Source organism: Hemitrygon akajei, chromosome 17 (genome assembly GCF_048418815.1).
Source record: "Hemitrygon akajei chromosome 17, sHemAka1.3, whole genome shotgun sequence".
NCBI classification, from domain to species: Eukaryota; Metazoa; Chordata; class Chondrichthyes; order Myliobatiformes; family Dasyatidae; genus Hemitrygon; species Hemitrygon akajei.
In genome coordinates this window covers 675,951-698,879 of record NC_133140.1, presented here as the reverse complement: position 1 = coordinate 698,879, position 22,929 = coordinate 675,951, and the positions used below count along the sequence as shown (strand labels likewise).

General features: G+C 42.0%; 1 protein-coding gene across 1 annotated transcript in view; it reads right to left on the bottom strand.

Moving 5' to 3' along the window:
* Positions 1-22,929, bottom strand: part of LOC140740942 (hydrocephalus-inducing protein-like) — a 421,292-nt gene that overhangs the window by 231,102 nt on the left and 167,261 nt on the right. The window lies entirely within an intron of this gene.

Sequence of the window (22,929 nt, the reverse complement as noted above, 5' to 3'; positions counted from 1 at the left end):
TCCCACCTGCTTTAAAAAGGCAACCATTATACCAGTGCCAGAGAAGAATAGTGTGGGCTGCCTTAACAACTATCGCCCGGTAGCACTCACATTGACAGTGATGAAATGCTTTGAGAGGTTGGTCATGACTAGACTGAACTCCTGCCTCAGCAAGGACCTGGACCCATTACAATTTGCCTATCACCACTACAGGTCAACGGCAAATGTACAAACAATTTCCATGGCTCTTCACACAGCTTTAGACCACCTGGACAATACAAACACCTACGTCAGGATGCTGCTCATCGACTATAGCTCAGCATTTAATAACATCATTCCCACAATTCTAATTGAGAAGTTGCAGAACCTGGGCCTCTGTACCTCCCTCTGTAACTGGATCCTCGACTTCCTAACCGGAAGACCAGTCTGTGCGGATTGGTGATAAAATATCCTCTTCGCTGATTACTCAAGATTGCAACACTTTATCTGAGTGCAGGGGAAATGTATCTGATCCTTTAAATAACTCTGCTATGAAGCCTTCAGCATTAATAACAGCTGATTCTCCAGTGAATAAACACATACACTAGATATCTGAATCATTGTGGCTGAAAATTAATGGGTGGGATGTCATATGTAAGCTTTTTACACAGTCGTAAGTGCGTGGAATTGCTTGCCAAGGATAGTGCATAATGTAAACAGATACATTATGGGCATTTAAGGGACTCCTAGATTGGCACGTGGATGATTGAGAAATGGACGGATACATAGAAGGGAATGCTGGATTGATTTTACAGTAGGTTAAAAGGTCCACACAACATGGTGGGATGAAGGACCTGCACTAAGCTAGTGTTCTACGTTCCGAAGACAAACCACTGGATTTTGCATCACTGCTGATATCATCCAGATAAGCTGAATGCACTTAAAAAAATGCCAAGGTACAAGAAATTGTTGAGCTGAAATGGTTGTACAGCATGAATGAAAGGCACGAACTCTTCCCAAAATATTGCTTAACACTGCACTGATGTAATTTCCATCTATCTCTGCCTCTGGCTTTCCAGTCATGTCTTTATAAATTTCAAAGACAGATAGCTGAATGGTCTTTAATGTAACAGTAAGCAAAGTTAAATCAAGGAAAATTAGCAAATGGCGGAAAGGGCACTGTATCTCAGAACTTCAGTGAACCAGGTCTGGTTCCGGACATGGAAAATGGAGTTTGCATGTTCTCCCTGAGAACTTGCTTCCGTTCATTCACATTATTGGCCACTGTAATGTATCCCGCAGAAAGGACTAATAAGAAAGGGATATTGAAGTGCATTTAAAAGAATAATTGTAGACTACAGGGAAATAAGAAAAGGGGCAATGGGACTAATGAGATTGATACCTGAGAAATATTCATGCCAAAGGCTTCTATCAGCGGTGTTGGAAGATACGAGTGGTGCACCTGAATAAGGTGGGATAGGTGTGTAGAGGCGAGAGTTGAAAGAAGAGAGGATAGAGGGAGGGCTCAGAGAGATGGTATGTGATGGTGAGTAGGACACTTTGCACACCAGAAGCAAAAGTGTAAATACTCAGCATCCAACTCTCTCAGTGAGAATGGAGTGAATGCATGGTACAGTCCATCTCAGCATTCTTATCTACTGTCATCTAGATGTAGATCCATGCAAAATAGCTTGGTTTCCATCACCTTGGACGATCCTCAGAGCAGGGTTCACTCTGTTAAATCCACGTGGCAGCTTTCATGTAGTGTTATTCCAATGACATAGGAAGATGGCACTGGTGAAACCCAGCAACGTGCTGCAGGCAGCTTATAAAACTTCTAAATATACTCCTGAACTACCCTCACTGCAACCTGTAGCACGTAATTTCCCTTCATGTAATGTATTTTTGAACAGTCATAACAAACTGGCAATTTCACAATCATTTGAAGGTATATCACCATAGCTGAAAGAGAGGAAGGAGGGAAGTACTCAAAGCCTAACTGAAATGCCAGGAATGGAACTTCCTTTACCCAACATCTCGTTAGCAAGTGTACAGTTGCCGGAGAACAAGATTGAGAACCTAAGAGCAATATTGTTGTATCAGAAGGAAATGAAGAAATGCTACGTTCTGTGTTTCACGGAGACATGGCTCACTCTGGACATGCCAGATATGTTAGTAGGACTCAAGGGCTTCTCAATACACAGAGCTGATTGTCTGAAGAAATCTCTGCCCAGTTATCATTGACATGTCACCTGCAGCACCAGAGATCCCAAAACACCCCCAAAGCACTCCAATTTGCCTACCAACATAACAGGTCAACAGTAGATGTCACTCTTCACTTAACACTGGAATATCTAGACAGTGAAGATGCATATATCAGGATGCTCTTCATTGACTACAGCTCAGCATTCGATATATCAAAACTAATCAATAAGCTTCAAGACCTAAGTCTCAATACCTCCTTGTGCAACTAGATCCTCAATATCCTCACTTGCAGACCCTGTCAGTTTGCATTGGCAACACAAACAAGAGAAAACCTGCAGATGCTGGAAATCCAAGCAACACACAACAAATGCTGACTGCCGCCATCAATACAGGTTCCAACAACCTCGGATATCACCAAAGTGCTGACTGCACAACCTCTAACTCTGACTCAAGCTGGGTCTTCATGCGCTGCAGCTGGAGCCCCCATCTCCCCTTCCCCACCACCACTCCACAATCCTGTCTCTCTCAGGTCCCACTACCAGCTCCTGGGTCCTCAGAGACTCCATCTTCCTCTCACCCCACCATTCCTGAACACTACAAACCTCCCCTCTCCTCAGACACTACCATCCCCCTTCCCCTGCCCTGATACCAGCTCACATCCATGCCAAATTTTCACCATTCCCTCCACCCTTCCCCTCTCTGAGACAGAATATTCTGTCCTCAGTAAGGACCTCACCTTTGTTCCCCTGCGCCCACACTTCAGTTATTACTGCACCCACCATGACACTAAGCTCTTCTTTCAGTCTCCATCTCCAAGCCTACTTCTTTGGCAAGGGCTCCCCAACCCACACCAATGACCTCTTCTCCCATCTTCAACCCTCCTCCTCTTCCCACCCTGGTCTTCTGCCTGCTCTGGACTTTTTCATTGCCAACTGCTAACGGGACATTAACCATCTAGACATTCCTCTCTCCTATTTCACAGAACATAGAATAGTACAGCACATTACAGGCCCTTCGGCCCACAATGTTGTGCCGACCCTCAAACTCTGCCTCACATATAACCTCCCACCTTAAATTCCTCCATATACCTGTCTAGTAGTCTCTTAAACTTCACTAGTGTGTCTGCCTCCACCACTGACTCAGGCAGTGCATTCCACACACCAACCACACTTTGAGTGAAAAACCTTCCTCTAATATCCCCCTTGAACCTCCCTCCCCTTTCCTTAAAGCCATGTCCTCTTGTACTGAGCAGTGGTGCCCTGGGGAAGAGGCACTGGCTGTCCACTCAGTCTATTCCTCTTAATAACCTGTACACCTCTATCATGTCTCCTCTCATCCTCCTTCTCTCCAGAGAGTAAAGCCCTAGCTCCCTTAATCTCTGATCATAATCAATACTCTGTAAACCAGGCAGCATCCTGGTAAATCTCCTCTGTACCCTTTCCAATGCTTCTACATCCTTCCTATACTGAGGCAACCAGAACTGGACACAGTAATCCAAGTGTGGCCTAACCAGAGTTTTATTGAGCTGCATCATTACATCGTGTCTCTTAAACTCTATCCCTCAACTTATGAAAGCTAACACCCCATAAGCTTTCTTAACTACCCTATCTACCTGTGAGGCAACTTTCAGGGATCTGTGGACATGTACCCCCCAGATCCCTCTGCTCCTCTACACTACCAAGTATCCTGCCATTTACTTTGTACTCTGCCTTGGAGTTTGTCCTTCCAAAGTGTACCACCTCACACTTCTCCGGATTGAACTCCATCTGCCAATTCTCAGCCCACTTCTGCATCCTATCAATGTCTCTCTGCTATCTTCGACAATCCTCTACACTATCTACAACACCACCACCCTTCATGTCATCTGCAAACTTGCCAACCCACTCTTCTACCCCCACATCCACATCGTTAATAAAAATCATGAAAAGTAGAGGTCCCAGAACAGATCCTTGTGGGACACCACTAGTCACAACCCTCCAATCCGAATTTACTCCCTCCACCACAACCCTCTGCTTTCTGCAGGCAAGCCAATTCTGAATCCACCTGGCCAAACTTCCCTGGATCCCATGCCTTCTGACTTTCTGAATAAGCATACCATGTGGAACCTTGTTAAATGCCTTACTAAAATCCATGTAGATCACATCCACTGCACTATCCTCATCTATATGCCTGGTCACCTCCTCAAAGAACTCTATCAGGATTGTTAGGCACGATCTGCCTTTCACAAAGCCATGCTGACTGTCCCTGATCAGACCATGATTCTCTAAATGCCCACAGATCCTATCTCTAAGAATCTTTTCCAACAGCTTTCCCACCACAGACGTAAGGCTCACTGGTCTATAATTACCTGGACTATCCCTACTACCTTTTTTGAACAAGGAGACAACATTCACCTCCCTCCAATCCTCCGGTACCATTCCCGTGGACAACGAGGACATAAAGATCCTAGCCAGAGGTTCAGCAATCTCTTCCCTTGCCTCGTGGAGCAGCCTGGGGAATATTCCGTCAGGCCCCGAGGACTTATCTGTCCTAATGTATTTTAACAACTCCAACACCTCCTCTCCCTTAATATCAACATGCTCCAGAACATCAACCTCACTCATATTATCATCACCATCATCAAGTTCCCTCTCAGTGGTGAATACCGAAGAGAAGTATTCATTGAGGACCTCACTCACTTCCACAGCCTCCAGGCACATCTTCCCACTTTTATCTCTAATCGGTCCTACCTTTACTCCTGTCATCCTTTTGTTCTTCACATAATTGAAGAATGCCTTAAGGTTTTCCTTTACCCTACTTGCCAAGACCTTCTCATGCCCCCTTCTTGCTCTTCTCAGCCCCTTCCTAAGCTCCTTTCTTGCTACCCTATATTCCTCAATAGACCCATCTGATCCTTGCTTCCTAAACCTCATGTATGCTGCCTTCTTCCACCAGACTAGATTTTCCACTTCACTTGTCACCCATGGTTCCATCACCCTACCATTCTTTATCTTCCTCACCGGGACAAATTTATCCCTAACATCCTGCAAGAGATCCTTCAACATCAACCACATGTCCATAGTACACTTCCCTGCAAAAACATCATCCCAATTCACACTCGAAGTTCTAGCCTTATAGCCTCATAATTTGCCCTTCCCCAATTAAAAATTTTCCTGTCCTCTCTGATTCTATCCTTTTCCATGATAATGCTAAAGGCCAGGGAGTGGTGATCACTGTCCCCCAGATGCTCACCCACTGACAGATCTGTGACCTGACCCGGTTCGTTACCTAATACTAGATCTAGTATGGCATTCCCCCTAGTCGGCCTGTCAACATACTGTGACAGGAATCCGTCCTGGACACACTTAACAAACTCTGCCCCGTCTAAACCCTTGGAACTAATCAAGTGCAAATCAATATTAAGGAAGTTAAAGTCACCCATGATAACAACCCTGTTATTTTTGGACCTTTCCAAAATCTGCCTCCCAATCTGCTCCTCAGTATTTCTGCTGCTACCAGGGTGTCTATAGAATACCCCCAGTAAAGTAACTGCTCCCTTCCTGTTCCTGACTTCCACCCATACTGACTCAAAAGAGGATCCTGCTACATTACCCACCCTTTCTGTAGGTGTAATAGTATCCCTGACCAGTAATGCCATTCCTCCTCCCCTTTTTCCCCTTCTCAATCCCTTTTAAAGCACTGAAATCCAGGAATATTGAGAATCCATTCCTGCCCTGGTGCCAGCCAAGTCTCTGTAATGGCCACTACATCATAATTCCATGTATGTATCCAAGTTCTCAGCTCATCACCTTTGTTCCTGATGCTTCTTGCATTGAAGTACATGCACGTTAGCCCTTCTACTTTACTACCTTTACACCCTTTATTCTGCTTCTCTTTCCTCAAAGCCTCTCTATATGTTAGATTTGACTTTACTCCATGCACTTCTTTCACTGCGCTATCGCTCTGGGTCCCATCCCCCTTGCAAATTAGTTTAAACCCTCCTGAACCATGCTAGCAAACCTACCAGCAAGGATATTGCTCCCCCTCGAGTTCAGATGCAACCCATCCAATCTGTACAGGTCCCACCTTCCCCAGAAGAGATCCCAATGGTCCAAAAATCTAAAACCCTGCCCCCTGCACCAACTCCTCAGCCACGCATTCAACTGCCATCTCCTCCAATTCTTACCATCACTATCACGTAGTACTGGCAGCAATCCTGAGAACGCCACCCTTGAGGTCCTGTCCTTCGTCCTTCTGCCTAGTTCCCGAAACTCACACTTCAGGACCTCATCCCTCTTCCTGCCTATGTCGTTGGTCCCAACATGTATCATGACTTCTGGTCGCTTTCCCTCTTGAACCAGGATGTCATGCACCCAGATTTCAACCTCACTCCTTCCAAACACTCTGCTCTCCATCTTCCTGCACCATCACCATCAAACCCACAGATAAGGGAGGTGCTGTAGTAGTCTGGCAAACTGACCTCTACCTTGTTGAGGCCCAGTGCCAACTCTCAGACACCTCCTCTTACTTACCCCTCAAACAGGACCACACTAAGAAAACACCAGGCCACTGTCTCTCACACCATCACCATCACTGTCTCACACACCATCACCTCTGGAGATTCTGTCTCTCAGTTTGATTCTGTCTCTCTGTTTGATTCTGTCTCTCTGTTTGATTTTATGTTCCTGAGTTTAATTCAATGTTCCCGAGTTTGACTCTATGTTCCCAAGTTTGATTCTGTTCCCGAGTTTGATGCAATGTCTTTCAGTTTGACTCTATGTTCCCAAGTTTGATCGTCTGCTCCCAAATTTTATTCTATATGCCTGAATTTGATTCTCTGTTTCCGTGTTTGATTCCATGCATCCAAGCTTGATTCCATGGATCTGAGCTTAATTCTGTTCCCGAAGTTTATTCAATGATTCCGCGTTTGATCCTATGTTCCTGGGTTTGATTTGATATTCCTGAGTTTGATTCTATTTCCCAAATTTGATAAGATCGATCTCACCCTTCCTTCCCACAAAGCCTATGTTTTTCTATTATCCATGTAACTATCTAACAATTTCTTAAATGCACATTCTGTATCTGCAATCACCACTACTCCTGGCAGTGAATTCCAGGCTCCCACCATTCTGTGTGTGAAGAACTCAGTACTGATCTCCCCCCCCCCGCCCCCACAGTTTCTCCAATCACTTTAATGTTATGCACCCTTATATTAACCATTTCCATGTTGGGGAAAAGTCTCTGGTTATCCACTCAATTAATGCCTCTTATCATTTTGTACACCTCGATCAAATCACCTGACCATTCAAGAATCTATCAACCTCTGCCTGAAATATGCATTAAAAACTTGACCTCCATAGATGTCTGTGGCAACAAGTCCACATATTCACCACTCACTAGCTACAGAAATTCCTCCTCATCTCCATTCTAAAAGGACGCCTCTCTATTCTGAGGCTTAGTCCTCTGGTTTTAGACACTCTCACCATAGGAAACAGCCTCTCCACATCCACTCTATCAAGTTTCAATGAGGTCACCCCTCATTCGTCTAACTACAGGCACAGAGCCATTCCTCCTGTATTCACTGACATCCTTGTCTTTATATTCTAGTCCTCTTGAAATGAATGCTAACATCACATTGCCTTCCTCAGCATAGACTCAACCTGCAAATTAACCTTTAGGGGATCCTGCACATGGACTTCCAAGTCCCCTTGAGTCTCAGATTTTTGTATTTTCTCTCCATTTAGGAAACAGTCAACACTTTCATTTCTTCTACCAAAATGCATGACCATGCACTTCCCACCACTGTATTCCATCTGCCACTGTTGCCCATTCTCCTAATCTGCCTAAGCCCTCCTGTAGCCTCTCTATTTCTTCAAAACTACCTGGCCTCCACCTATCTTTACATTGTCTGCAAACGTTGCAATAAAACCATCAATTCCATCATCCAAATCATTAACATATAACATTAAAAGAATCAGTGCCAACACAGACCCCTGTGGAACACCACTAGCCACCGGCAACCAACCCGAAAAGTCTCCCTTTATTCCCACTCTGTGCCTCCTACCAATCAGTCACTGCTTTATCCATGCTAGAATCTTTCCTGTAATACTATGGGCTCGTAACTTGTTAAGCAACCCCTTGTGTGGCACCTTGTCAAAGGCCTTCTGAAAATCCAAGTACAAAACATCAACCGATTCTCCTTTGTCTATCCTGCTTGTTACTTCTTCAAAGAATTCCAGAAGATCTGTCAGACAAGATTTTCCCTTGAGGAAACCATGCTGACTGCAGCTTATTTTATCATGTGCTTCCAAGTACCCAAAAACCATTTCCTTAACAACTGACTCCAACATCTTCCTGACTACTGAGGTCAGACTAACCGACCTATAATTTCCTTTCTTCTGCCTCTCTCCCTTCTTGAAGAGTGGAGTGACATTTGCAATTTTCCACTCTCCTGGAATCATTCCAGAATCAAGTGATTCTTGAAAGATCATTACTAATGCCTCCACAATCTCTTGCCACTTTCAGAACCCTGCGGTGTACACCATCTGGTCCAGGTGACTTATCCACTGTCACACTTTTCAATTTCCTAAGAACCTTCTCTCTAGCAATGGTAACTTCACACACTTCATGACTCAACACCTGGAACTTTCACTATACTGTTAGTGTCTTCCACAGTGAAGACTGATGCAAAATACTGACTCAGTTCATTCGCCGTTTCCTTGTTCCCATTACTACTTTTCCACCATTGTTTACCAGCAGTCTGAAATCCACACTCACCTCTCTTCTACACTTTATGTATCTAAAAAAAAACTTCTGGTATCTTCTTTAATACTATTGGCTAGCTTACTTTCATATTCCATCTTTACCTTAATGACATTTTTAATTGCCTTCTGTTTGTATTTGAAAGCTTCCCAATCCCCTGACTTCCCATTAACATTTGCTCTATTATATGCCCTCTCTTTGGCTCTTATATCGACTTTGACTTCCCTTGTTAGCCCTGGTTGTGTCATCTTGTCTTTAGCATACTTCTTCCTCTTTGGGATGTATATATCCTGTGCCTTCCAAATTGCTTCCAGAAATTCCAGCTAATACTGCTCTGCCGTTATCCCTGCCAGTGCTCTTTTTCAATCAATTCTGGTTAACTCCTCTCCCGTACCTCTGTAATTCCCTTTACTCCACTGTAACACTGATGCATCTGATTTTAGTTTCTCCTTCTCAAATTTCAGGGTGAATCCTATCATTTTATGATTGCCTTCCTCTCAGTGTTCTTTTACCTTAAGCTCCCTAATCAATTCTGGTTCATTGCACAACACCCCATCCAAAATAGCTGATGCCCGAGTGGACTTAACCATGAGCTGCTCTGAAAAGCCATCTTGTAGACATTCTAGAAATTCCCCCTCTTCAAATCCCACACCAACCTAATTTTCCCAATCTACCTGCATATTGAAGTCCCTGTAACTATTGTAATATTGCCTTTTGGCATGCATTTCCTATTACCCATTCTAACTTGTAGATCACAACCTTACTACTGTTTGGGCATCTGTCTACAACTCCCATCCGGGTATTTTTACCCTTGCTCTATCCACAACGATTTTACACCTTCTGACCTTAAGTCACTTTTTTCTAATTATTTCATTGAATTTTTTTTCCAACAGAGCCATGCCACCCCCTCTGTCTTCCTGCCTATTTTGTGTGCATTGTTGCAAATTAAAAGCACCTAATTTCATTTCACTGTGCAGCAGTAGCCCTGAACTTACTGCTGCTTTACTAGGCTTACTATTACACTGCTCCATTAATTTATCATCTCTGACCTATCTGTGTGTGGCCCCTGCAATGTAACCAACAGACCTAATGCAAATCGAAGAACACAACCTCATTTTTGCCTCATAGATCTGCATCCTTCTGGACTCACTGATGAATGTGAAGCTTTAGATAATTTTGTTCTTTCTTACTGTATCAGAATTAGTCATTTCTGTCAGTCATCCATCTCTTTCCACTAGCATAGTCTGGCCTGCAGGTTATGTCCCACTGACCTGCTAGTAGTAACACATGTCATAAAGGTATTTAACCCATTTGGTCACTATCCTACTGCATCCTTAGTCTACACACCCCACCAATTACTCTGTGTTTGAAACTAATCTGTTTTCTCGGTGCCAGTTTATATAAAGAGTCACAAACCAGGAATGTTAACTCTGTTTTCCTATCCACATATACTGCCTGACCTGCTGAATGTTTCTAGATTTTCTGTTTTTATATTAGATTTTAGTAAGTGCAGTTTTTTTCTGATTTATACAAAAATTTATAATGCTTAACCTTTTAAATGTCAAGTGGATACAGTGAGCACTACCCAGGCACTTATCAACAGCTGGCTCAGTTTTTCCGGTATGGCTTTAAAGCATCAAGTGGATACGAAACTAGTTTGTTCAAGCTGTTTGAAATGCTTTTGTTAGTCCTGCAAGGTAGCACTGACAGGAATACGCACAGAAACAGTAAATCAAGTCATACGCTAATGAGGCTAATGGCATACAGGCAGAGGATATTTGCTGGAAGGAAGCAGAGAAGGCAATTAATTAATGTTCAGCAGTGATTTATGTGCAAAACTTACCTAATTTAAAATCCACTATTAACCATGCACAATAGAACATGCTAAGCAACAGGTAACAACTTGGTGATCATATAAAAAGGACTCATCGGCTACTCACAGTCTAGCAGATTTCTGTTTTTAGCAAAAACTCATCAAGATTATGATGTTTTCTATTATCACTTCAAGGAACCAAAATCTACAGAAATTGGTAAGAAGTGCAGTGCTGAAGGGAATTTTGCCCTACTCAAAGCACAGGCACCAAAAACACTGCTTAACCTTTTAGCATTTGCTGTTGTTTCAAAATTCCTGCACCTGCAGTTATTTTTCTGCATTTCAATTCCCTCAGCAGCATTGTTACAAAGAAACATTGAAACACAGAAAGCCTACAGCACAGTACAGGCCCTTTGGCGCATGATGCTGTGCCGAACATGTACTTTAGAAATTACCAAGAGTTACACATAGCCCTCTGTTTTTCTAAGCTCCATGTACCTATCCAGAAGTCTCTTAAAAGACTCTATCGTATCTGCCTCCACCACCATCACTGGCAGCCCATTCCACGCACTCACCACTCTCTGAGTAAAAAGCTTACCCCTGACATCTCCTCTGTACCTACTTCCAAGCACCTTAAAACTGTGCCCTCTCCTGTTAGCCATTTCAGCATGGTGGAAAAGCCTCTGACTATCCACACGATCAATGCCTCTCATCATCTTATACACCTCCATCAGGTCACCTCTCATCCTCCGTCGCCCCAAAGAGAAAAGGCCGAGTTCACTCAACCTATTCTCGTGAGGCATGCTCCCCAATCCAGGCAACATCCTCGTAAATCTCCTCTGCACCCTTTCTATGGTTTCCACATCCTTCCTGTAGTAAGGTGACCAGAACTGAACACAGTACTCCAAGTGGGGTCTGACCAGGGTCCTATATAGCTGCAACATTACCTCTCGGCTCCTAAACTCAATCCCATAATTGATGAAGGCACACAATCAACCTGCACAGCAGCTTTGAACGTCCTATGGACTCAGATCCCAAGATCCCTCTGATCCTCCACGCTGCCAGGAGTCTTACCATTAATACTGTATTCTGCTATCATATTTGACCTATCAAAATGAACCATCTCACACTTATCTGGGTTGAACTCCATCTGCCACTTTTCAGCCCAGTTTTGCATCCTATTGATGTCCCGCTATAATTTCTGAAAGCCCTCCACACTATCCACAACACTTTCAACCTTTGTGTCATCAGCATATTTACTAACCCATCCCTCTACTTCTTCATCCAGGTCATTTATAAAAATCACGAAGAGAAGGGGTCCCAGAACAGATTCCTAAAGCACACCACTGGTCACCAACCTCCATGCAGAATATGACCCATCTGCAAACACACTTTGCCTTCTGTGGGCAAGCCAGTTCTGGATCCACAAAGCAATGTCCCCTTGGATCCCATGCCTCCTTACTTTCTCAATAAGTCTTGCATGGGGTACCTTATCAAATGCCTTGCTGAAATCCATATATACTACACCGACTGCTCTATCTTCATCAATGTGTTTAGTCACATCCTCAAAAAATTCAGTCAGGCTCATAAGGCACAACCTGCCCTGGACAAAGCCAAGCTGACTATTCCTAATCATATTATGCCCCTCCAAATATTCATAAATCCTGCCTCTCAGGATCTTCTCCATCAATTTATCATCCACTTACCATCCACAGTTACTTGACCTCCTGATTCTTCCTAGCATTTTTAGATTTTATTTTGTGTAAATCATTTCCTTTAGGCTTCATAACATTAATAGGCATTCTCCCTATAGTACATAGCTCAGATAGGCAAGGGAATCTTCCGTTAAAGCTGTTTCTGAAGACCATAGCAGAAGGATGGCACCAGTGACCAACATGGCTAACGGCAATGTCCAGCATACAGATCACAAAACTACTTCTTCTTCTCCCTCTTCTTCTTTTAAGTACACGACTACAACCAGTCTGTGTGTGATTGGAGCCTTTTAATTTACCTATTGCTAATGGGTTTTTGGGCCAACTGAGCAATCTGACAATTTTGCTCTCTCTGAAGGAATTTGGCAGGGTTGAGAACGAGTTTAAGAACAGAGAGTATGGCCTAATGTCAGAGCATGAACCCATGATCGGCTTCAATTTTCGACAACTCACTGATAAAGCCAGAGCAGAAGTCAAGTGGGTGTTCAGCGCTATCTGTCTGCTCACCTCTGCCACAGGAAGGTGCAGGAGTCTTAAGTCTTGGGCAAGGCTTGATCGGTGCAGTTTGTGGACTGGAGTCATGGAGAAGATTTGACTCGTCTTTAGAGGACTTTGCAGTTCACAATATATGTGTTTCTGGTTTCTGGTTACACCTTTTTCTCATTATTCTGCTTGATTTTGATCGGGACGGACTAGTTCTACAGCCTGTAGTCAACAAACAGCACAGCGCTAAACCGAACTCAGCTAAACTTAAATGAATATTCTTAGAATGTTTCAAGGACTCTACGGTTTGATGCTTAATATGCTGTGTGTTATTCACTTCTTTGTTGCCATTAGAGCGATTTGTTCTGTTGTGTGGATTGAACAGGTTCCATGGTGCTTCTTTGTTTCGTGGTTGTCTGTGGAAAGACATATCTCAGGCCTGTTTACTGTGATAATAAAGGCACTTTGAATTCTTGAAGAAACTTTTCCACCTGAACTTTAGCAAAGAACATTCTCTGAAGTACTGACGCATAATGAAATATTGACTGAAACTTTCCACTTGCTACAGGGAAAGTTTAATCATTGGGAAAAGGGCTGATTGCCAATGGATATCGAGATTATTCTAGCAGGAAACTTTTATGCATCTGCTGTCTCCACCTTTGCTGAATTTTTCAATGACAAGTACTATGCCCTGAAATTCAAGTCTCCACAACTGCTTTCCGTACACCAAGGTCCCAGTTTCTGTGCTCCCCTTCCATGCATTAGACTTGCTGAAAAATATATTGATCTACTGTGAGGTAATCATGTTTACTAAAACTAATAAAAGTGTGGTGGAGCATTAGTAGGAAAAAAAATCCAGTAATTCAACAATTCTAGTTGTCTTGTGTTGTGTTTGCTCCCTTATAACTACTAATTAGACTGGAAGCCAGGAGATAAGACAAAGCCGAAACTCAAAATACTCCTTTAATCAGTAAAACCATGCAACTACAAATCTTAAAACTCAAAACTCAACTGTACATCCCAAAGCACGACTATTTAAATGGTTTATCCTAAGAACACTCACTTCACTGATTGAAACAACACTATTTGCCAATTTTAAGTTGTAAATGACAAGATTTTTGTGTGGAATAAAAGGAAATATTCTTTTCTGGTTTTTATTTTCCTAAGTTCATATAACATAATCTTGAACAAAATGAAAACAACCAATCTTCTTTGTATGAGAATATTAGAAAAATCAAAAATCTCTTCTTGCTAGACAGAAATTCACATGGAGAAGTTTGCAGAATAAATGGTTAAACTGCAAGTTCTACCATGATTTTGAGAGTTCACCAGATTTATAAACTCAAATGACAACTCCCCTAATTCATAAATGCCATTTCTTATTACTAAGAAAGCAACAACCCACAAAACACCATTAAATCTAAAGTAGATGTGTCTGCACTTAAGAGATAGGTGCAATTCTACCACATATTTAATGTGTAATTCTAAAAATACTAACAGGTTTATTTATTGGTGGTAATATTAAAATAGACTTCTTAACTCACAAAGTATTTGCTGCACAAATCACTCTCTCACCTAGATGGGGTCAGTTGTGCTGTGAGGATTACATTCCTTGACTTCTCTAGTGCCTTTAACACCATCCAGCCCAAGATCTTAAGGCACAAACTAACAGAGATGGGAGTAGACTCTCACATGGTGGATTGGATAGTGGACTACTTGACAGATAGACCTCAGTATGTGTGGTTGGGAGACTGTAGGTCTGACACGGTGGTCAGCAGCACAGGAGCGCCGCAGGGAACCGTACTCTCTCCGGTCCTGTTCACCCTGTACACATCAGACTTCCAATATAACTCGGAGTCCTGCCATGTGCAGAAGTTCGCTGATGACACGGCCATAGTGGGGTGTGTCAGGAATGGACAGGAGGAGGAGTATAGGAAACTGATACAGGACTTTGTGATATGGTGCAACTCAAACTACCTGCGTCTCAATATCACCAAGACCAAGGAGATGGTGGTGGACTTTAGGAGATCTAGGCCTCATATGGAGCCAGTGATCATTAATGGAGAATGTGTGGAGCAGGTTAAGACCTACAAGTATCTGGGAGTACAGTTAGACGAGAAGCTAGACTGGACTGCCAATACAGATGCCTTGTGCAGGAAGGCACAGAGTCGACTGTACTTCCTTAGAAGGTTGGCGTCATTCAATGTCTGTAGTGAGATGCTGAAGATGTTCTATAGGTCAGTTGTGGAGAGCGCCCTCTTCTTTGTGGTGGCGTGTTGGGGAGGAAGCATTAAGAAGAGGGACGCCTCACGTCTTAATAAGCTGGTAAGGAAGGCGGGCTCTGTCGTGGGCAAAGTACTGGAGAGTTTAACATCGGTAGCTGAGCGAAGGGCGCTGAGTAGGCTACGGTCAATTATGGAAAACTCTGAACATCCTCTACATAGCACCATCCAGAGACAGAGAAGCAGTTTCAGCGACAGGTTACTATCGATGCAAAGCTCCTCAGACAGGATGAAGAGGTCAATACTCCCCAATGCCATTAGGCTTTACAATTCAACCGCCAGGACTTAAGAACTTTTTTTTAAAAGCTATTATTAATGCTTTTTGAGATAGTGATTTAGATGCATATCATATTTTTTACTGAGTTAAGTATTGTATGTAATTAGTTTTGCTACAACAAGTGTATGGGACATTGGAAAAAAAAGTTGAATTTCCCCATGGGGATGAATAAAGTATCTATCTATCTATCTATCTATCAAGCTAAACAACAAGATGAAATGCAAAAGCCACATACTAGTTTCCTTCAGATTTACTTCAAAATATCACCTAGTCTGAATAATTTTGCAGCTGCAATATTTAAAAGTCTCTGCTGAAAAATTATTCACCTGAAACATTAATTCCTTTTCTCCTTAAATGGACTTTGCCTGGGCTGCTGAGTATTTGCAGCACTTTCTGCTTTAACTTCAGTGTTTGCATTATGTTATCGCACATGAGCTTTGCTGGAAGTTAATACTCAAGAGGCAGCCTCTCAACAAACTGAAACCATCTCCAGGATGAAGAGTAAAAAGACAAATGATCCACAGATCAAAGACAGAGCGCACTTCATTGCTACTGCTTAGTCCAAATTACACCAAAAGATCAGTCAGCAAGAGAGGAGAAACCACAGGATACTGTAGAATTTGAACACATAATACTGGGTTAATGGCAGGATTCCTAACAGTGTGGAGGAACAGAGGGACCTTGGGGTTCACGGTCCATAGATCCCTCAAATTGCAGTGCATGTTGATAAGGTAGTTAAAAGGGCATAATATGTGTTGGCCTTCATTAATCAAGGTAATGTTGCAGCTCTATAAAACTTTGGTAAGACCATAATTGGAATATTGTGTTCATTTTTGGTTGTTATATAACAGGAAGGATGTGGAAGATTTAGAGAGAGTGCAGAGGAGATTTACCAGGATGTAGCCTGGATTAGACAGCATGCCTTATAAGGATAAGTGAACAGACTAGAACTTTTCTCTCTGGAGTGGATGAGAGGTTGACTTGATAAAGGTGTATAATTGATAAAAACATAGACAGAGTGGATAGCCAGAGACATTTTCTCAAGGAAGTATTGCTAATATGAGAGGGCATAACCTTAAGGTGTTTAGAGAAAAGTATAGAGGGTTGTCAGAGGTATTTTGTTTTTCACACAGAGTGGTAGGTGCATGGAGTGGTACCAGAGGTGGTAAATTAGGGGCATTTAAGAGATTTAGATGGACACATGGATAAAGAAAAATGAAGAGCTATGTTTTGAGGGGGAGGAGGTGTAGGTTAAAGGGTTGGCACAACATCATGGGCCAAAGGACCTGTACTGTTCCATGTCCTGTAAAAATAAAAGCGGGGGACTTCCGGTAAGATGGCAATCGCTTAGCTGCTCCGAACTTTTGTTCCGTTACTGTCGCTACCTTTGCACTGAATGTCTCCATTTTATAAAGCTTAGTTAGGAATTATTTCGGTATCTCTTACTTGCCTGTGAATATATCTAACCTACAATGTCTAGCAAGAGTTCTAAATCCAGGAGAAAAGAAACTACGACCTCGTCAGACGTGACGATGGAGGCGCTTGAAAATCTCCGAGACGAAATCTTAAAGGAAATTAAAACTGCTTTCAAACAGTTAGAAGAGAAACTGGATCGGATCAACGATAAAGTGGACAAACATGCTGAACACTTATCTCGCATCGATTCGACTTCTGAAGCTTTAGAAAGTCGGGTTCGATACTTGGAGACTCTCTGTTCCAGCTTAGAGGAAAAATCTAATAAACTTCTTTCCAAAACGGTGGATCTCGAAAATCGCAGCAGACGCTGCAACATCAGAATTCTGGGATTACCAGAGGCAACTGAGAAGGAGTCAACCGTGAAGTTTTTCGCCGAGTTTCTCTGTGAGATATTCGGGAAGGATCTGCTTCCAAACCCGCCCGAGCTGGAACGGGCACACAGAGTCTATATCTCTCCCGGAATTCTGGGATCCCGTCCACGACCAGTAATCTTGTGTTTCCATCAATACCAGGTAAAACACAGTCTGATTGTGGAGGCACGTCGCAGAGGCTCTTTTTCTTTCCAGGATACAACCATTCGCTTTGTGGAAGATTTTGCACCCCAGACCTTAAAGATGCGCGCTGAGTATAAAGGCGTAATGAAAGTGCTTTTTGATCGTGGTTTCAAACCTTCCTTTCGTAATCTTGCTGACCTAAGAATCAAGTTTAATACCGGGGAATTCAAGTGGTTCAAATCAGCGAGGGAAGCTAAAGCGTTTGTGGCAAGTCTTCCGGCTATCCAGTCATCTTCGGAATCTGATCGGACCTCCTAAAATGGTGGATAAGTACTCCTCGTAGTAAAATTACTTTCTCTGGACTTGGAATTCACTTGAATCACTCAGACATTATTCACTGAAACTCTAAAGGCTGTTGACAATCTCTCCCGGGATTTGGTGTGTGTGTAATCTATTTTTACCTCTGTATAACTTTACCTGCAGAGTTCTACAACTAAATCTAACTTGTTTTGGAGGTTTGAAGTCTTTAGTGAAGGCCTCCCTGTTTGTCGGTTCACAGTTCAACTGCTGATTTATTTTTCCTCTGTTTTAAATACTTATTTATTTTATCTTTTTCTTTTCTTCATCCCCTTTTTTTTCCATTCTCTGAATGTTTTTTTTCTCCCTTCTCAGTAAACGGTTGATAAATACTCGTCTTGAATTTATAATTCTCCCCTTCCTCTTTTTTGTCTTTTTCCTTCTTACCTTTTTTTTTCCCCTTCTCTTACTTTATTCTTCTATAATATTTCGCGGGTAGGTTAGTTTTGGTTTTCTTCCGATTCGCTCTGTATTAAGTTGTATATCTCGGCAGAAGGTGTTCTAATCTGTAGTTATGTTTTCTAGTGCATAAACTAGTTACTGTTTGTTATAGCATTTATACGGAACTGCTGTCAATGACACAAATCTGGAAGTTGTATTTGGGTTAATTTTTCTGGTAGAGCTAGCTACTTGTTTTGGTAGCCGTCTAGTTTTGGGTTGTGTGGGTGGGGTGGATTTTCCAGTTCCAACATTTCTTTATTGTTTAGGACATGTTTATATTTTGACCTTACGAATCTATGTTTACATCTCTGCTCCCAGACTGCTATTGTACCGCTTGATTTTTTATATGCCTGCTGCCTTTTATGCATTAGTAATTGATAATGGCTAGTGCACTTAAATTTGTGAGCTGGAATGTAAAGGGACTGAACCACCCTGTTAAAAGGAGGAAGGTATTCTCACATATTAAACAACTCAAAGCTGACATTGCTTTCCTCCAAGAAACTCATATCCGTTGTTTCGATAACTCCCAGCTTCTGTCCAAGTGGGCGGGTCAGCATTTTCATTCATCCTTTGCCGCTAAAGCTAGGAGAGTCTCCATTCTTATTAACTCAAATATTCCTTTTGAACTCCATAATAAAATATCGGACACAAACGGCCGTTTTATTATTGTTTCTGGTAAACTATATAACACTAAAGTTGCACTAGCAAACCTGTATGCCCCCAACTTTGATGATGTTAACTTTTTTGAACGGTTTTTTTCCTCACTACCAGACTTAAACTCATACTCTCTTATATTGGGTGGTGACTTTAACTGTTAGTTGGATCCTAAACTGGACCGATCGTCCTCTGTTACCAGATCACCTACCAAATCTGCCTTAGCTATTCAGTCGTTTCTCTCTAATTTTGGTATCTCTGATATATGGCGTTTCCTCCATCCTACGGAGAGAGATTAATCCTTTTTCTCACATGTTCACCATACCTTCACTAGAATTGACTATTTCCTACTCGATAACCAACTTATCCCATTTGCCCACACTTGTGACTATCAGAGTATACTGATTTCTGACCATGCCCCAATTACCCTCTCTCTGAACTTTCCCGGTCTTCCTCAGAGGAACAAACACTGGCGGTTCGATTCAACTTTATTATCGGATGATGATTTCGTAAAATTTATTAAAGACCAGATAACCTATTTTAACACTAATACATCACCTGAAGTGCCATCCCAGATTGTCTGGGATGCCATGAAAGCATATTTGAGGGGTCAAATAATCTCTTACACAGCAAATCTCAATAGAAGATCCCGTGCAGATCGAGCAGACCTCATTAACCAGATTAAAGATGTGGATCAATTATATGCCCAAACTAAGAACCCTGAATTATACAAGAAGCGCGTTGAACTCCAAACTAAATTTAACCTTCTGTCCACTCAACCTGTCGAACGCCAACTTCTTGAAAGCAAGAGCTGCTTTTACATTCATGGGGATAAGTCTGGTAAATTCCTAGCCAATCAGCTGAGGCGTTCTAAAGCCAAACAACATATTACAAAGATCCGGAAGGAGAATGGAGACTTTACATCGGATCATTTAGAAATTAATGACGCATTTAAAAATTTTTATTCTCGGCTTTATTCCTCTGAATCCCTGAATGACAATATCTCTGTGGATCAATTTTTACAGAATCTGAATATCCCCTCACTTTCATCTGATTTCAAAGCCAAACTTAATGCGCCTATATCACTAGAAGAAATATCTTTTGCAATTTCTGCACTGTCTTCAGGGAAATCTCCTGGACCTGATGGGTTCCCTGTGGAATTTTATAAATCATTCTCCTCACTTCTTTCTCCTCAGTTACTTTCAGTATTATCTGATTCGTTTAACTACGGCAAATTGCCACCCTCTTTCAATGAGGCATCTATTATTCTTCTTTTAAAAAAGGGCAAGGACCCAACAGAGTGTTCCTCGTACAGGCCGATCTCTCTGCTCAATGTTGATGTAAAGATCTTAGCTAAAGTGTTGGCTCATAGATTAGAAACCGTTATTCCCTCCATTATCTCTGATGACCAAACAGGCTTTATTAAAAACCGTCTCCCTTTTTTTAACATTCGGCGTCTATTTAATATTTTATACTCAGTTCCAACTGGGACTCCAGAATGTGTTATCTCCCTTGATGCGGAGAAAGCATTTGATCGTATAGAGTGGAACTACCTTTTTGCAGTCTTAGAAAAATTTGACCTCGGCCAAAGTTTCATCTCTTGGATCCAATTGCTGTACCTGTGTCCTACTGCTTCTGTTCTAACTAATTTTCAGAAATCCCAAGTATTCAATCTCAAACGTGGCACCCGTCAGGGATGCCCCTTAAGTCCCTTTCTCTTTGATTTGGCTATAGAACCTCTGGCGATAGCATTTCGAAAATGTCCTGAACTGACCGGGATTTGGAGAGGGAGTGTTGAACATAAAGTCTCTCTCTATGCTGATGACTTACTACTCTTTCTCTCATATCCGTCTACATCCTTACCTCTAACGTTTTCACTTCTTGACCAGTTTAGCCAGATCTCTGGCTATAAACTCAACTTACATAAGAGTGAACTTTTCCCAATTAATAAAGAAGCACAAGAACTAATATTTCGAGATCTCCCTTTTAAAGTAATCCATAATCAATTTACTTATCTTGGAATTACAGTCACAAGGAAGTTTAAAGATCTCTTTCGTGAAAACTTTGTCAACCTCTCATATGCTACAAAACAGAGTCTGGTACAATGGTCACCTCTATCTATGTCCTTGGTAGGTCGTATCAATGTTGTCAAAATGTATGTTCTCTCCAAATTCTTATACTTATTTCAATCTATCCCAATTTTTATTCCTAAATCTTTTTTTGATTCCTTAGACTCTATTATTTTGTCATAACTGTGGCAGAATAAGCGCTCTAGAATTAATAAAATCCACCTCCAAAAATCTAAAAAAGAGGGTGGGATGGCTTTACCTAACTTTCGCTTATATTACTGGGCAGCTAATATAAGTTGTGCTGCCTTCTGGTCTTTCTTCCACGGTCAACCTGAGTGCCCTAACTGGGTGGCAATGGAGTTGAGCTCCACTAAAGAATTAATCTATATCTGCACTTCTTGGCTCTGCACTCCCTAGCAGTCTGCCCAGATCAATAGCTAATCCTCTGGTTAGACACACTTTGCGTATATGGGCTCAGTTCAGGAAATGCTATGGTTTCCAGGGGTTTTCCATTTCTAGCCCTGTCGCACATAATCACCTTTTTTTACCTACCACGTTCGATTCAGCATTCCATGTTTGGTACAGGAAGGGCATTAGACATTTTGAAGATCTCTTCATTGATAACTGCTTCGCTTCTTTTCAACAGCTCTCTGTTAAGTTCAACCTGCCTAACGCTCACTTTTTCAGATATCTCCAAATCCGACACTTTACTGCTCCTTTAATTCCTAACTTTCCTGAAATGCCTGTGAAAAATGCTATGGACATATTTCTCTCCATTAATCCACTAGGTAAAGGTTTAATTTCAATTATCCAAGATAAACTAGCAGCCTTACGACGGGCCCCTGTGGATAAAATTAAAATGGCCTGGGAGCAGGATTTAAATATCTCCTTATCCGAGGAGAGCTGGGACTCAGTTCTCAAATCGGTTAACTCAACCTCTCTTTGTGCTCACCATTGTCTCTTACAGTTTAAGATTGTTCATAGAGCCCATATGTCTAAATCTAAACTATCTCGATTCTACCCTAGCATTAGTCCGCTCTGTGATAAATGCAAGAGGGGCGTGGCCTCTCTCATCCATATGTACTGGCTCTGTCCTAGCTTGGAGAAATTCTGGAAAGATGTCTTCACTACACTATCGGGTATTCTGAATCAGCACCTAGAACCTAACCCCTTAATTGCTCTGTTCGGTTTTTGGGGCGAGACAGATTTATGTCTGGGTCCGACCAAATGCCGAATACTATCCTTTGCCTCTCTCCTGGCGAGACGCTTGATCCTCCTTAGATGGAGAGATGTTGCCCCGCCCACTCATGCGCAATGGCTTAACGACATTATGGCCTGCTTGGACCTCGAAAAAATTCATTATTCAGTTCTCAATTCGGATTTAAAGTTCCATAAGATCTGGGGGCCTTTTATCGAGTACTTTCATAACCTTCCTCTTGACTAGGGTTTTTTTTTCTTTTCAGTCCCTTGCTTTCAGCTCCCTTTTTTTTCTGGTAGTAGGCATTATTATCCTCTGTTGCTAAGTGTATTTACAGTCTGGGAGTTTGACTGTCCGGACTTATACTCTCTATATTGTGTGGTGGTTGGTCTGGAATTGTTTTTTTTTCTTGTGTTGTGGGGTTTGGGGAGGACACTAAGCTCACTTGTCTTTACTTTAGGTGCTTTTTTGTTAAATTCTCTTCCTGTGTAGCATATTGTTATTGTATGCTTAACCTTGCTCTGTATTAATGCTCCTCATTGGGATTTGGGGTTTTTAATTTTGTAAAATGTTTTGAAAAACTAATAAAAAAAATAAAAAAAAATAAAATAAAATAAAAGCAAACCCTAATACTGTTCATAGCATTTACATCCAGTATTTCTTTGTGTTCCCTGTGAATGCGGAGCAATGTATATCAGCCAGACGGTACACACAGTGGAAACCCACATCAAGGAGCACAGGGGGTATATCCATTTCGGTTACCCAGAGA